The sequence below is a fragment of the Euprymna scolopes genome, chromosome 5 (genome assembly GCF_053919585.1).
Source record: "Euprymna scolopes isolate OS-2025 chromosome 5, ASM5391958v1, whole genome shotgun sequence".
In the NCBI taxonomy this organism is placed as follows: Eukaryota; Metazoa; Mollusca; class Cephalopoda; order Sepiida; family Sepiolidae; genus Euprymna; species Euprymna scolopes.
The window spans coordinates 74,568,179-74,581,116 of record NC_136486.1 but is presented as its reverse complement, the minus strand read 5'-3'; the positions used below and the strand labels follow the sequence as shown (position 1 = coordinate 74,581,116).

Here is a 12,938-nt window from a genome sequence, read left to right as displayed (position 1 = left end):
GAGTAAGTCGCACTCGTCCTTTCATTTAAAAATTCTAGAGACTATTTTTATCAAGTCTTTGAGACCTTCTCTTTGCAAGCAAAAAGAAAATCTTTTCGAACTTGATTTAGTTTCTATGTCATTTCTCTCCTATTTATTTTAGCTTTTTTTTTTCTCTCCTTCCATATTCATGACTTTTTTTTTTAATCATATTTTCCTCAATTTAGCTCTGTTGAGTGAGGAACAAAACCTTTATTTTCATTTTTTTTAATTTTTTAAATCATCATGCTGTATTTAGCCATTATTAAATTCTGTACCCCCCTCCAAAAAAAATTTTTTTTCAAATATATATATATATATATATATATAGCAATTTTTTATTTTAATCTTTTTTTATACTATAGCGAGTTACTAGTTATGAATGCTAAAACGACTTGAGGATAGATGGCAAGATTGTAAGTTGAATGAGGAAAAATATTATGAGAGGATTGAAAACGTTGAATGAATAAAATTTGAATACTTTTGAGGGCGGTTTTAGATATTAGAAGTTTGTTCAACTGTTTTTTTTTTTTGTTTTTTTGTTTTTTTACATTAATTTATATGAAGTGAGAAAGCTTTGACCTATACAACATTTTAACTCATTTTAATGAACCAAAATTGTTTTAAGACAATGTCAAATTCAAATGTAAAAGCAGTTAATATTTTTTTCTATTCTATGTGGAAAAGAATATCTTAATACTTAGGGTCTTTTTCTTCTTTATGCGTTTTAATTTATGGCCCTTGAAATGCCAAGTTAAATGTCAGCAGTATGTTATTTTGGATAACCCAAATATAAGCTTGAGTACTTTTATGCTCAGAAAGACACACACATATACATGCACAAGTTTTTAACGGCATAAGAGATAGCTTATCTAACGAATATTAGAGAATATTAGTTTCTTTGATTTTTTTTTTTTTTTTTAAGTATATATTTAACGTGGAATGAGTAACAATTCTTACTACACCTCTGATAATAACTGCATTAAAATAAAAGTTTGAAAAAAAAAAGAAAAAATGAAACAAAATAATTACCAATGCAAAGCAATGTTTTAGGGTCATGACCTGAATTAGAAGAGAAGCGGATAGACAGCAGCCGATACTTTGCACATATTTTGGTGAGGTAAAAGAATGCTCTACAAGAGTTGATTCCACATAAATATTTGTGGTAAGAAAGTAAAATTTTAGTATTCTTACATAGAAGCTATATCGGATACTGGTTTTCAATTTTAATAATTATACAAACTGTAAAGTTTTTATTAATATTCCATTGTACATTTTTAAAGAAAAAAGTTTTGTTTTTTTATTCACATTTACCCCAAACAAGACACATCGTCACTTTTATGTAAGGGGCTACTATTTGGGATGATACTTAGGAAAGATGAACAAGATGTTGGTTTACATTACATTTAAATTTTTGCATATCAGTACAGTCAGTGAAGCAGATAGCAGGAAGGGAATTCCGAAGTCTAGTTGTTTGAGGGAAGAAACTATTAAGCTTTTTGACATTTAGGGACCTCAACAGTGAAAGGGTGTAATTTTGTTGCTAAGCGGATTTGTCAAGGGTATGTACATTGGGGGGGGCACAAGTGCAATGAGTTTATCAGCGCACATTCCATTAAAAAAACATTGCCGCAATGTTGCATCCCTGTGTCTGTTTTTGTAAAACAAAACAGGCACAGGGATGCAACATTGCAACATTTTTTTCACGGGGATGCAACATTTTTTTTCATTTTTTGAATGAAAAAAATCTTGCAGAATGCATAGAATAATCTCTAAAACACTGTCCAATAAGTTTCAATGTAATTCTTGACTTCCTTTTTTATTCATTTCTCAATAAGAATATTGTTTTGTTGAAAGTTTCAAAATTTATTTTCCCTGCAATGGAATTTCTAGAGCAAACAAGATTAATGACAAAACAACTGTGAGAAAAAAAAAACAAAGAGACCATTAAATCTATTGTATTTTGTTTACGTTGATGTTGTGTATAAAGTCAATTGAATGCAAAAAAGAAAAAGACTTGTTGAACAACTTGGAGAATACTATTTCTGTGACCTTTACTTTTGGATAGAAATAATTCAGTTTCGCACGAAATATTTCTTCTTGTTTCTATTTAAATGTTTTATGTATAAAAATAATTTTTATTTACTATAAATATGTTCTAAAATTTCGAAAATGGAAATCAAATCACAATGGTAAAAATGTAATGAACTTCTAATCTGCAATTTCCTTATTCCTTATTCTTTATACCTGTCACTTGATCAGTTACACACTAATTACGATTGAGACAGTAAAATCGCAATTTTTGTTCAATGAATTGTTTATAATATTCAATGCTGAAACAGAATACCTAAATCCCAAAGACTTATTATCTACAATATAAAAGAGTAGTTGTCTGTATGTTCGGCTAAAAGTAAAAAAAAAAAAAAAAAAAAAAAAACCCTACAAAACAAACGCCTACAAAGTTAATGTTTAATCAATAGAGCCCCGGATGAATAATATCTAAAATTTAGGAAAGATTATTTATTCTTTGACCTTAAATTGTTGCAGATTTCATGGGGGGGGGGGGTCAGTTTTCCAGCTATATTATAAGGGGAAGTAACTCTGGATTTCTTTTTTGTCAAGGAGTTAATTCTCTTATGCTAACATTACTTAAGGAATCTATAAACACGAGTTGTGTGTGAATGTTCAGAGGGAAGAATGGGCAGGCAGAAGAAAGAAGGGTTGAGGGAGGGTGGGAAAGAAAGGGGGAAGAGAGAAAGATAAAGAAGAGGTAGAAGTTTTAATAGAAATATGTTAGACTTTTATTTCAGGATAGCCATATTAGTAGAATAGAAAAGTCAGATCATAATCATTGCTACATCCTTTTTATTCATCAAATAAGTTCACTTAGCTCATATGTCTTACTGAATATATATATAATTTTATTTTTAGTCTCTAAAAGAGAAAATATTTAAAAAGTTGTCTGAACATGTGTTATATTTTAAAACTGAAACTCAGGATTGCAAAATGTAATTCCATCATTCTTTGATAGTATTATCTTTTTTTTTAATTTGTCCAAACACGTTTTATTTTTAAACTGAAAACGAAAAGATTGGGCATATAGAAATAACATTGTGATGAATGTTCCCGCCTCATGCAAGTAGACATAGTAAGCAAATTAGTTAGCATTCTAACATTGTTATGGTAATACTGCTATTTATAGCATCTAAAATATTTTAATTCATTGTTAAAAATAAAACTATTTTACTATTATGATATATGAGTAATCATGAGAAATAGTTTAATCATATTATTCATCAAACTACTGTTCTCATCTTGAATGTGATTTTCACAACGTTTCGTCAATGTAACCTCCGACCTTCTTCAGATGTATCTTGTCGAACTCAGGAATGTTTCTACCGAACTCGGAAATTTGAACGGAGTTTCGAGCGAAACCCTTTATTTACTTCACGGGAGTAGCATGCTCTTGTTCCATCAGCCATGACTGAATAGAAGTCCTAAGTAATTCGCAATTGTATTTTTTTCAGTCGCCCACACTGAGGATTCGACAAGAAGAAAGTCTGAGGTTACATCGACTAATATGTTGTGAAAATCACATTCAAGATGAGATTAGTAGTCCAATGAATAATCAATCCTCATCTAAAAAATTAAAAACCGTCAAATATAAAAATATTTATTTTAAATATTTTTATATTTAAATATAATTATTTATTTGAATTTAAATTTTGTATATGCTATCGAAAAGCCTGCAAAAAATGAATGAAGAAATTGAGAACGGTAAAAACATGCTTCAAAATGATATATAACATGGCTATATATATATATATATATATATATATATATATATATATATATATATATATATATATATACACAGTGCCACGCAAAAGTATTGGATATATTACATTTTTCTTCATAACTTTAATTAGGTTTCAGGATTTTACCTAAAATTTGGTCAGTATATTCCTATTACTATTCTAAATTATATTTGGAGTAGTAATTACAAAATCAAAGTTGAGAAAGTTTATATTTAAGGAAAAATATGAATTAAAAAACGCAAAAGTATTGGATACACTTTTTAAAAATTCTTTTTCTGAAATAAGTTTAAATGGCTTTTGCTTAGCGTGTTGCAATAATACAAACGAGTTATCACTGACCAATCAGAGAGCTTTATATTAAAATAATTTTATAAAATTCTTCCAGTTTGGGCTCACTCCTTCAAAGTCAACCAGTTCATTTATAAAAATTCCTAAAATTAAAGAGTTGTCAATAGATATTCGTCAAAAAATCATTGATAAGCACAAAGAAGGAAAAGGATATCAAATAATATTAAGGGAACTTAATCTACCATTTAGTACAATTGGAAACGTTATTAGAAAGTTTAAAAACCCTGGTGAAGCTGTTGCAAATCTTCTAAGATGTGGTTGGCTAAGGAAATTAAACATAAAAAAAATCAAGGTGGGTAAGCAGGAAGGTACAAAAAAACCCTTTTCTTACTCGTGGTGAAATTCAAACCGACCTTAGAGAAGCTGGGATTAATGTGAGCAAGGATACAATCAGTAGAGTTCTAAATCGTGCAGGTTTTGTATCAAGGTCCCCGAGAAAAGTTCCATTATGGAAGCTTAAACATGTCAGATCACGTTTGAATTATGTTAAAACATATGGGGAACAACCCCAAGAATTTTGGAACAAGGTAATCTGGTCAGACGAAATGAAAATCAAAATCTTTGGAAGAAACACAGCAATGCATGTATGGTGTAAAAATGGCACCGCCTATAACAAAAAGAATACCATTCCTACGGTAAAGTTTGGTGGTGGTCCGATTATAGTATGGGTGTGTTTTTCATCCAAAGGTACTGGTGAACTAGAAATCATCAATGGTAGAATGAATCGACGTATGTACAGGGGGATTTTGGAGAAAAACCTCCAGAAATCTGCTGATTTGTTGGGACATAATAGCAATTTCGTGTTTCAGCAGGACAATGATCCCAAGCATATTGCCAAACTAACCAAAGAATGGCTTAGAAATAATGGAATTGACGTTCTTATTTGACTCAGTCAGTCTCCAGACCTCAACCCAATTGAAAATTTGTGGAAAATATTGAAGATCAATGTTCACAAGAGGAATCCACAAAATATTCAACAACTAGAACAGTTCTGCAAAGAAGAATGGCGCAAAATACCTGCATGTCTTTGCAAAAAACATGTGTGCAACTATAGAAAGCGATTGGAAGCTGTTGAACGCAATAAAGGCTATACAACTAAATATTAAATTAATGTATCCAATACTTTTGCGTTAGTTGATTTATATTTTTCCTTTAATATAAATTTTCTAAACTTTAAATTTGTAATTACTACCCCAAATATTAGTTAGAATAGTAACAGGAATATACTGACCAAATTTTAGGTAAAATCTTGAACCCTAATTAAAGTTATGAAGAAAAATGTAATGTATCCAATACTTTTGCGTGGCACTGTATATATATATATATATATATATATATATATATATATATATATATATATATATATATATGTGTGTGTGTGTGTGTTATCTATCATTTTGAAGCACATTTTTATCATTCTCAATGAATTAACTCGGAAATCATATATAAAAGTAACATGTGAGAAAACGATATTGCTTTTGCACCAACCTAATAGTTGAAACAACTGCAGAGACAGCAGCATTAACGAATATAGAGGTGTATGTAGTTAATTTTTATATTCAGTCAATGTCAAAATAATTGGCTTCATTATTAGAATTGTAGCTCGATTTGTTTGTCAGATTTTTAAAAACTACACGGATCCTGCTCTTTTGTACAGAGCTGGGAAATGATAATTTGATCCTAAGTTTTGACGTTGATTTATAAGTAAATAATTTTGTTAGTTTTTATGGATAGATTTTATGTGTCATACATTCTCTAGTTACATTGTGCACTTGAAATGGTTTGTCTTTTTCTTATTCCTATAGAATTTTACATTTTTTATTTTTATTGGTTTTTTGTGTCCTCATATCTCTCTTGTATGCTCTGTCTGTTATCTTTCACTGTGAAATGGCACTTGCGTTGCAAACAAAACTGGACATTGAATGGACATCTTAAGAATTGATCCATTCTTTTTTTTATTCCGGATATAAAAAAAGAAACAACAGTGACATGCAATTTTTTAGTTTGTCTTATAAAGATTAGTTGATTTGGATAAGTCAACACTGAGAACATGAAATAAAATTCTTGTACATTTTAAATGGACAATCAGTATATGTTAAAACTATTTCAAAAGAAGGCATTTGGTAACTTACCTCAATGGGATTTGTTTTTCAAGAAAGTGATTAATTACTGCAATGAGTTGCGATAGTGTTAAAAAATGTAAATAGTGTCAATAGCTATTAACCGGTCTTTTAATTATGGCATAAATAATGGAGTGTGTGGGCAGTATTGGTGGTTGTGAGATGAGGTTTTATACTGATGTGATAAATAAAAAGTAAAACTAAAAAATTAATAACGAAAACTATTTTATTTTTTAATAATTTTTAGAACACGAAGTAATGTAATATTTTTTTATGAAATATGAAAAAAATTATTTTTGAAAAAAGGTGCATATCATCGGAAATTACTGAAAAAATAATAATTAAAAAAACTATTTTCATTTAATAAAATAATTACATTATTGGTTGAAAAAATCTTCAAATAACCTTGCAAAATAATGTTTTTCAATGATGCAACAGAATTTTTTTTTGTATTACTATTCTCATCTACATTGTTATTTTTCATGTTTCTCAGATATAACTTTCAACCTTAAAGTGCATCTTTTTGAACTTGGTTTTCAAGTTCAACAAAAAGATCTACAGAAAGTTGGGAGTTACATTGGCCACAATATTGTGAAAATAACAACCAAAAACCGTAGTTTAAAGAATCCAAATAATCAATCCTGATGTCAAACGTTCTGAAACATAATGCCATTTCTGATGAAATTAGTAGTTAGATTAATTGAAATAATACATAATCTCTAAATTTATTAAACATTTTTGTAATGTGGATTTTATTTTATTTTTTTATGGTTGAGAAATTGGTTAAATAATACGATGTTCAAAGTAGTATAATAAACTTTTGAAATAATAAATAAATTTAGCATTAAGGTGTATTCTCTTTCGAAATAAACTGAAACCCTCATTTTTGTGTGCGCGTGATACTAACTTTTTAGTCCTTGCAATTTTGTTAATCTCAACAACTCTTAATTGTCATTTAAATGTGTTTGTTTGAATCGCTTATAAGCACATAATGCTTACTAACTTTACCCTGTATATTTTGCCCTGAGATGTAATTACATTTATGCACCTTTTTAGGATTAGTTTCAGTCGAGGCAGACACAACAAAGCCTTGATTAGAGAAACTCATTTTTCATTGTAAATGAACTTGTAATTGTCCTCCGTTTTTTTTTTTTTTTTTTTTTTTTTTCCTGGTGAATTATTATTGACTTTTATCTTTATATTTGAGTTTTCTAAAGAAATAAGAATTACTTATTTCTTATCTTACTTTAACTTGTTGAGAGATGAATTGTATTAGATTTGGATTATCTAACGGATTCAGGTAAGGTTGGATTTTTTTTAACTTAATTGACTAAGAAATTTATCTTATTTAAATAATAGTATATATTTTCTAAAAATCTGTTTTAGATTGATCATTTTTGTTGATTGCTTAAACAATATACTTTTTTTAAACATTTTAGTTATTTTTTCAGATTAAGATGAAATTTCAAATGCTATTTTAATTTGAGCTACATTTCTATCACTATTTATTATTTTATTTTGTTTGTTAGATATGTTTTCCTTGCAAAATTTTTATGTTTGGATATTTTTTTTTTTTTTTTCCGAAACTTTGAATTTGAATGAAAATATGTTTTAGACCATAAAAATTAAAGAAGAAAGATTAAAAAAATATTCCTGTTTTTCTCTCTAAGCAAAGCTATTTAGTTTCTCTTAGATCATATTCTATTCAGAATATTTTTTTATTAAATTAAAAGTATGATTTTTTTTGTTTCATAAGAATGTTGTCTTCATTTTTAGTTTAATTTTGTTTCCAAAACTAAAATCAAATAAATAACTACCTTCTTCCCGAGTATTTATTTTCAGTTTAGTTTTTCAAATTACAATTTTTTTTTAATCATTTTTATTTTCTGCCATTCTGGAAATATATTTCTACACTTCTCGTATATTATAATCCATTTCTATATTGACCATAGTTAATGAAATGGCAACTATCACAAATAATAGTCCATTAAATGTTTTTTTTTTTTTTTTTCAATATCAAGACCTCATTCATGACACCTACTTTTCTCCCAACGAACTTATTTTCTATTTTATCTATTTAATATTGTCCTCTTTTGCTCTTATTTTTTTTTGTGAATTTTCCTCAGCGTTACTTTTATATAAGTTCATCCTTATATTTTCCTCAGCGTTACTTTTATATAAGTTCATATTCCCTTATTCTTCAATTATTCCAGTATTGTTTTATACTCTCTTGTGGAGTTCTTTTTCTTATCTTTTTTTTTTTTTTTTTCTCTATACTGAACCCATTTTTTCTACATCTCTCGTTTTGGTCAATTTTCTAAACTGCTACGCTACAGTTGTTTGACACTTTTTGTCTTTCTAGTTCGTTCTTTCCTCTTCATGTCACCACCATATGTCCTAATGTCTTAGTGTTTGGACTCTTACTTATAGTCAGCTGCATTCCATTCTATTCACACTTTCATTTCTTGAAGTTTTCTTTTGGAATTTTATCCTCCCGCTTCTCCTCCACCCTCTCTCCCATAAGCAGTATCGGCAGTAACTATCTCTACTCCCCCATTAACGGGTGGGTCTATTAGGTGACTAGGAAGAGATGATTTTAGCAGTGCTTGGAAGGATTTCTGAGTTTTAATTCTTTTCCGCTAAGTAACATTATGTAGAGACTCCTTTAAGAATATATACATATATATTTTTTTTCTAGCTATCCTAACTATATTAACATAAAAACGGGTCAGATTTATTTAATATTGTCTCATACAAGACTTTTTACCATCTATCTATCTATCTATCTATCTATATATATATATATATATATATATATATATATATATATATATATATATATATACTAGCATTTCAGCCTGGCGTTGCCCGGGTGTGTGGATGTGTATGTTGAGCCAAAAAAAAAAAGTGGTAGTAGGAAGGGAGGCTCGAACCCGTATCGCAAAGGAGGAAAAGAACGGGGTAAAACCTAACGTTTATGCTGTTACGACCACCGCCAAACCGGAAGCGACATTTTTTAAAATTAAGGCTAGACAATCTAAAGGAGAGGATAACTTTTAAAAAATCGGCGAAAAAAGCGACCCCCCCCCCTGTAGAAAAGTGCCTAGTTGAAGGGGAAGATATTAATGCTTTTAGCCAATTTTTCGATATTTGTCTTATGAAAGGTCGAACTTTAAAACGATACTGATCTTGGTAAAATCCGTCGCCTCTATTGAAATTTTAAGGCAGACATGCAGACAGGCATACATACATACATTTATATATTGGTAACTAAAAATTTTCGACCCAAACTGATGAAAAAGCTTGCCCTATCTCTGAATACCCTTTATGTAAAATTTTAAATATTTAGAGCAGAAATTGTCGGAGTAATTTGGAAGAGACTGCAGAGGTCAATTTTTTTTAACTTTGACCCCTATTATGACCGCTTAAAATTTATTGTTTTGAGCTCAAATCAAGTTAAGTTGGATCCCTATCCGAGGAACCTATATCTAAAATTTAAAGTGCGTAGACCCAAAATTGTCGGAGAAGTTCGGTAGAGTTCTCAAAGGTCAAATCGTTTAACTTTGACTCCTTAATGGCCAAATTTCTGGCCAAAAACCGATCACATCGATTTTCCCAAATCTCAGTACCCCGTATATCAAATTTCGAGTCTGTAGACTAAAAATTGACAGAGTTATTACACACACACACACACACACACAGACACGCTCACTTTTATATATATATATAGATATATATACTAGCAGTTCAACCCTATGTACTGTTCATAACTTTACGGTTTTTCTTTTTTTTTTTCTTTTTTTTTTTTTTTACACAGTGATCACCACTTATCAAGGCCCGGAAGCCACTCAGGGATAAGGGTTATTGCAAGTACATTACGTTAGTGTGGAGATTTGATGAAGTGTTTACTTAAGGGGGCGGTTCATTAGGAATTTGTTAACATTGGACTTGAAGACATCCAAGTTGTAGTCCGGTGAGAAGCAGGCAGACGGAACAGAGTTCCACAGGCGTGCAGTTCTAAGAAAGAAGCTTTGTTCATGGAATCCACGTTTTGATTTAGGCACAGATATAGAGTGGGGGAAATTTTTGACTGGATTCAGCTAGACGGATGTTTTTCGTGAAAGATTGGCGAGGGGGGGACCAGAGATTGAAGTTCAGACGAGCACCTGCCATGGAAATAACGATAAAACAAGGTTGCAGGGTAGAGAAAAGGGCATCCCCCACTAAGCCACGAAGTTTATTTTGTACTCTGTCAAGGCAGGACAGGTTGTTTTTAGCAGCTCCTGCCCAGATATGGGAACAGTATTCCATCCTCGGACGTACTTGGCTTTTATATAGATAGAGAATTGCATCAGTAGTGAGATATCTTCTGGAGCGGTAGAAGGATCCCACCATCTTTCCAGCGACCTTGGCAACAGACTTAATGTACGTGTTCCATTTCAGATCAGGAGTAAAGGTCAAACCCAGAAGCTTGTCAAAACACGGGGCCTCACCTAGACGAGAGCCATCCATCACAATTGATGCCAGCTGGGGATCAGAGCGTTGATGATGTAAGGATAGGAGTTTGGTTTTGGATGCATTAAAGGTAACCAGCCACATCTTCCCCCACTGAACCACGCGCTCGAGATCAGAGGAGAGAGAATCCGAGAGAACTTTGTCGTTTACAGCCTTTGATGTGTTGCTGTAGATGGTCGTGTCATCAGCATAGATGTCAACGAATGATTTAAGTATGTGTTTAGGGAGGTCATTGATGTGGATCAGGAAGAGTGTTGGGCCCAGGATTGACCCCTGAGGGACTCCAGCATTTATATTGCAGGCCTCCGATTTTTGTCCATCTACCACTACTCTTATGAGCCTATCGGAGAGAAATGATTTAATGATAGAGAGAACATTTCCAGTTATACCGTAGCTGGAAATCTTGTGAAGTAGACCCTTATGCCATACCTTGTTGAAGGCCTTTGATATGTCGAGCAATTGCCCTAGAAAGGAAGCCTTTGTCAAGAGATTCACTAATCCTGTGGGATATAACCGTCAGCACATCTGCGGTAGATCTTGCAGAGCGGAAACCATATTGTGTGTCACTAAGAAGGTTATTCCTGCTGAGGTGGTTGACTATTTCTCTATTTAATATGGATTCCAGCAACTTACTCATAACACACAGGAGACTTATTGGTCTGTACTGAGAGGGAGATGACTTATCACCTGAATTCTTAAATACAGGGCAAACTGATGAGGTCTTCCAGGGAGTCGGAAAGCACTTCTCCTTAAGGCAGCGCTTAAATACTTTCGTAAGTATGGGAGCAAGTTCTGGTTGAAGCTTTTTTAACACTATAATTGGGATGCCATCAGGGCCAGTTGCTTTACTGGAATCTAGGTTCTTGATTAGCTTGGCGACCTCATGCAGGGATATTTGTATGTTACCTAGCTTGATCTGTGTTATAGGAGGAAATATGGGGAGTTGATGGCCTTGGTCGCATAGGGTAGAATTAGCTGCAAAGTTCTTTGCAAATAGTTTGGCCTTGTCTGACGCTGACGAGATGACCTCTGGTCCATTGATAATGGTTGGGATAGAACGCACACTTCTGTTCAGGATCCTATTTGTTATTTGCCAAAACTGGTGGGAACCAAGCCGCTGATCAGCTACCTTGGATTTAACAGACTGGGCATATAGCTCTCTTGCATTTTTTATTACTCTTTTACAGTGGTTGCTGGCAGTCCTGAAAGCAGCTTTAGTCTCAGTGCATCTATTACGTTGGTAGCTATGGAAAAAGTGATTTCTGTGCGCGATAGCAGCAGCACATTCTGGGGAGAACCATGGCTGGCTGTTAGGTTTTTATTGGAATTTTTTAGATGGTATGAATTGGTCTATGCCTACAATTAACCATTCAGTCAGATCTGATACTAAAGAGGACACTTCCTTTTTAAACATGGAGTGCAGAGGTAAATCAGATATAAATGTATGGAAGCTATCCCAGTCAGCCATAGAGTATCGGTATACAGTACGGTGGAGGGGTACGTCTGAGGGCTTCTTACATTTCATTTTTATCTTAACTGATACGACGGAGTGGTCGGAGGATCCTAAAGGAGAATGAACGGAACATGAACATAGCTCAGGGGAAGTTGAGAGAAAAAGGTCTAGAAGGCTTGCATATTGACCGGGTGTATCGGGCACACAGGTGGGTTCGCGAACAATCTGAGTGAGGTCATAAACAATGGCAAAATCATGACAAAACCTCCCCTCATCATCTGTCTTATTTGAATGGGTCAGCCATTCCACGTTATGGACGTTGAAGTCACCACAGATGTGGATGTTAGCCGAGGAATGTGAAGACAGTATGTGGTCTATTTTCTCAGATATGCTCGTAAAGATAGTAACTTTGCTGTTGTGGGGCCTATAGAGGGCAAATATAAATGCAGTGGTGTTAGCAAGTGCAACCCTGAAGCACATATAGGGTAAATTAGGATCTTCTCTAGAGATATTCCTGCCACACGGGAAGCCATCCTGAATGTAGGCACATATTCCATGCCCATGGCGATCTTGGGTGTCAGATTTAGCTGTTAAATTTGAGTATCCGTTAATTATGAACTCATCTAGGGAAATGGTCGGCCCTATTCCAGTTTCACTTAGAAATAA

At 32.4% G+C, this 12,938-nt stretch overlaps 2 protein-coding genes across 4 annotated transcripts in view; one reads left to right on the top strand and one right to left on the bottom strand.

Annotated features, from left to right (window-relative positions):
• Positions 1-6,385, bottom strand: part of LOC145276852 (aryl hydrocarbon receptor nuclear translocator homolog) — a 281,732-nt gene extending 275,347 nt beyond the window's left edge. Inside the window, exon 1 of one of the 2 annotated variants that reach the window (XM_080128232.1) lies at positions 6,317-6,385. The gene's annotated coding sequence lies outside the window, so the exon portion shown is untranslated. The remainder of the gene's footprint in view (positions 1-6,316) is intronic. The other variant, XM_080128240.1, reaches the window with a different exon arrangement.
• LOC145276854 (homer protein homolog 2-like) overlaps positions 1-12,938 on the top strand; it is a 145,493-nt gene that overhangs the window by 9,237 nt on the left and 123,318 nt on the right. The window lies entirely within an intron of this gene.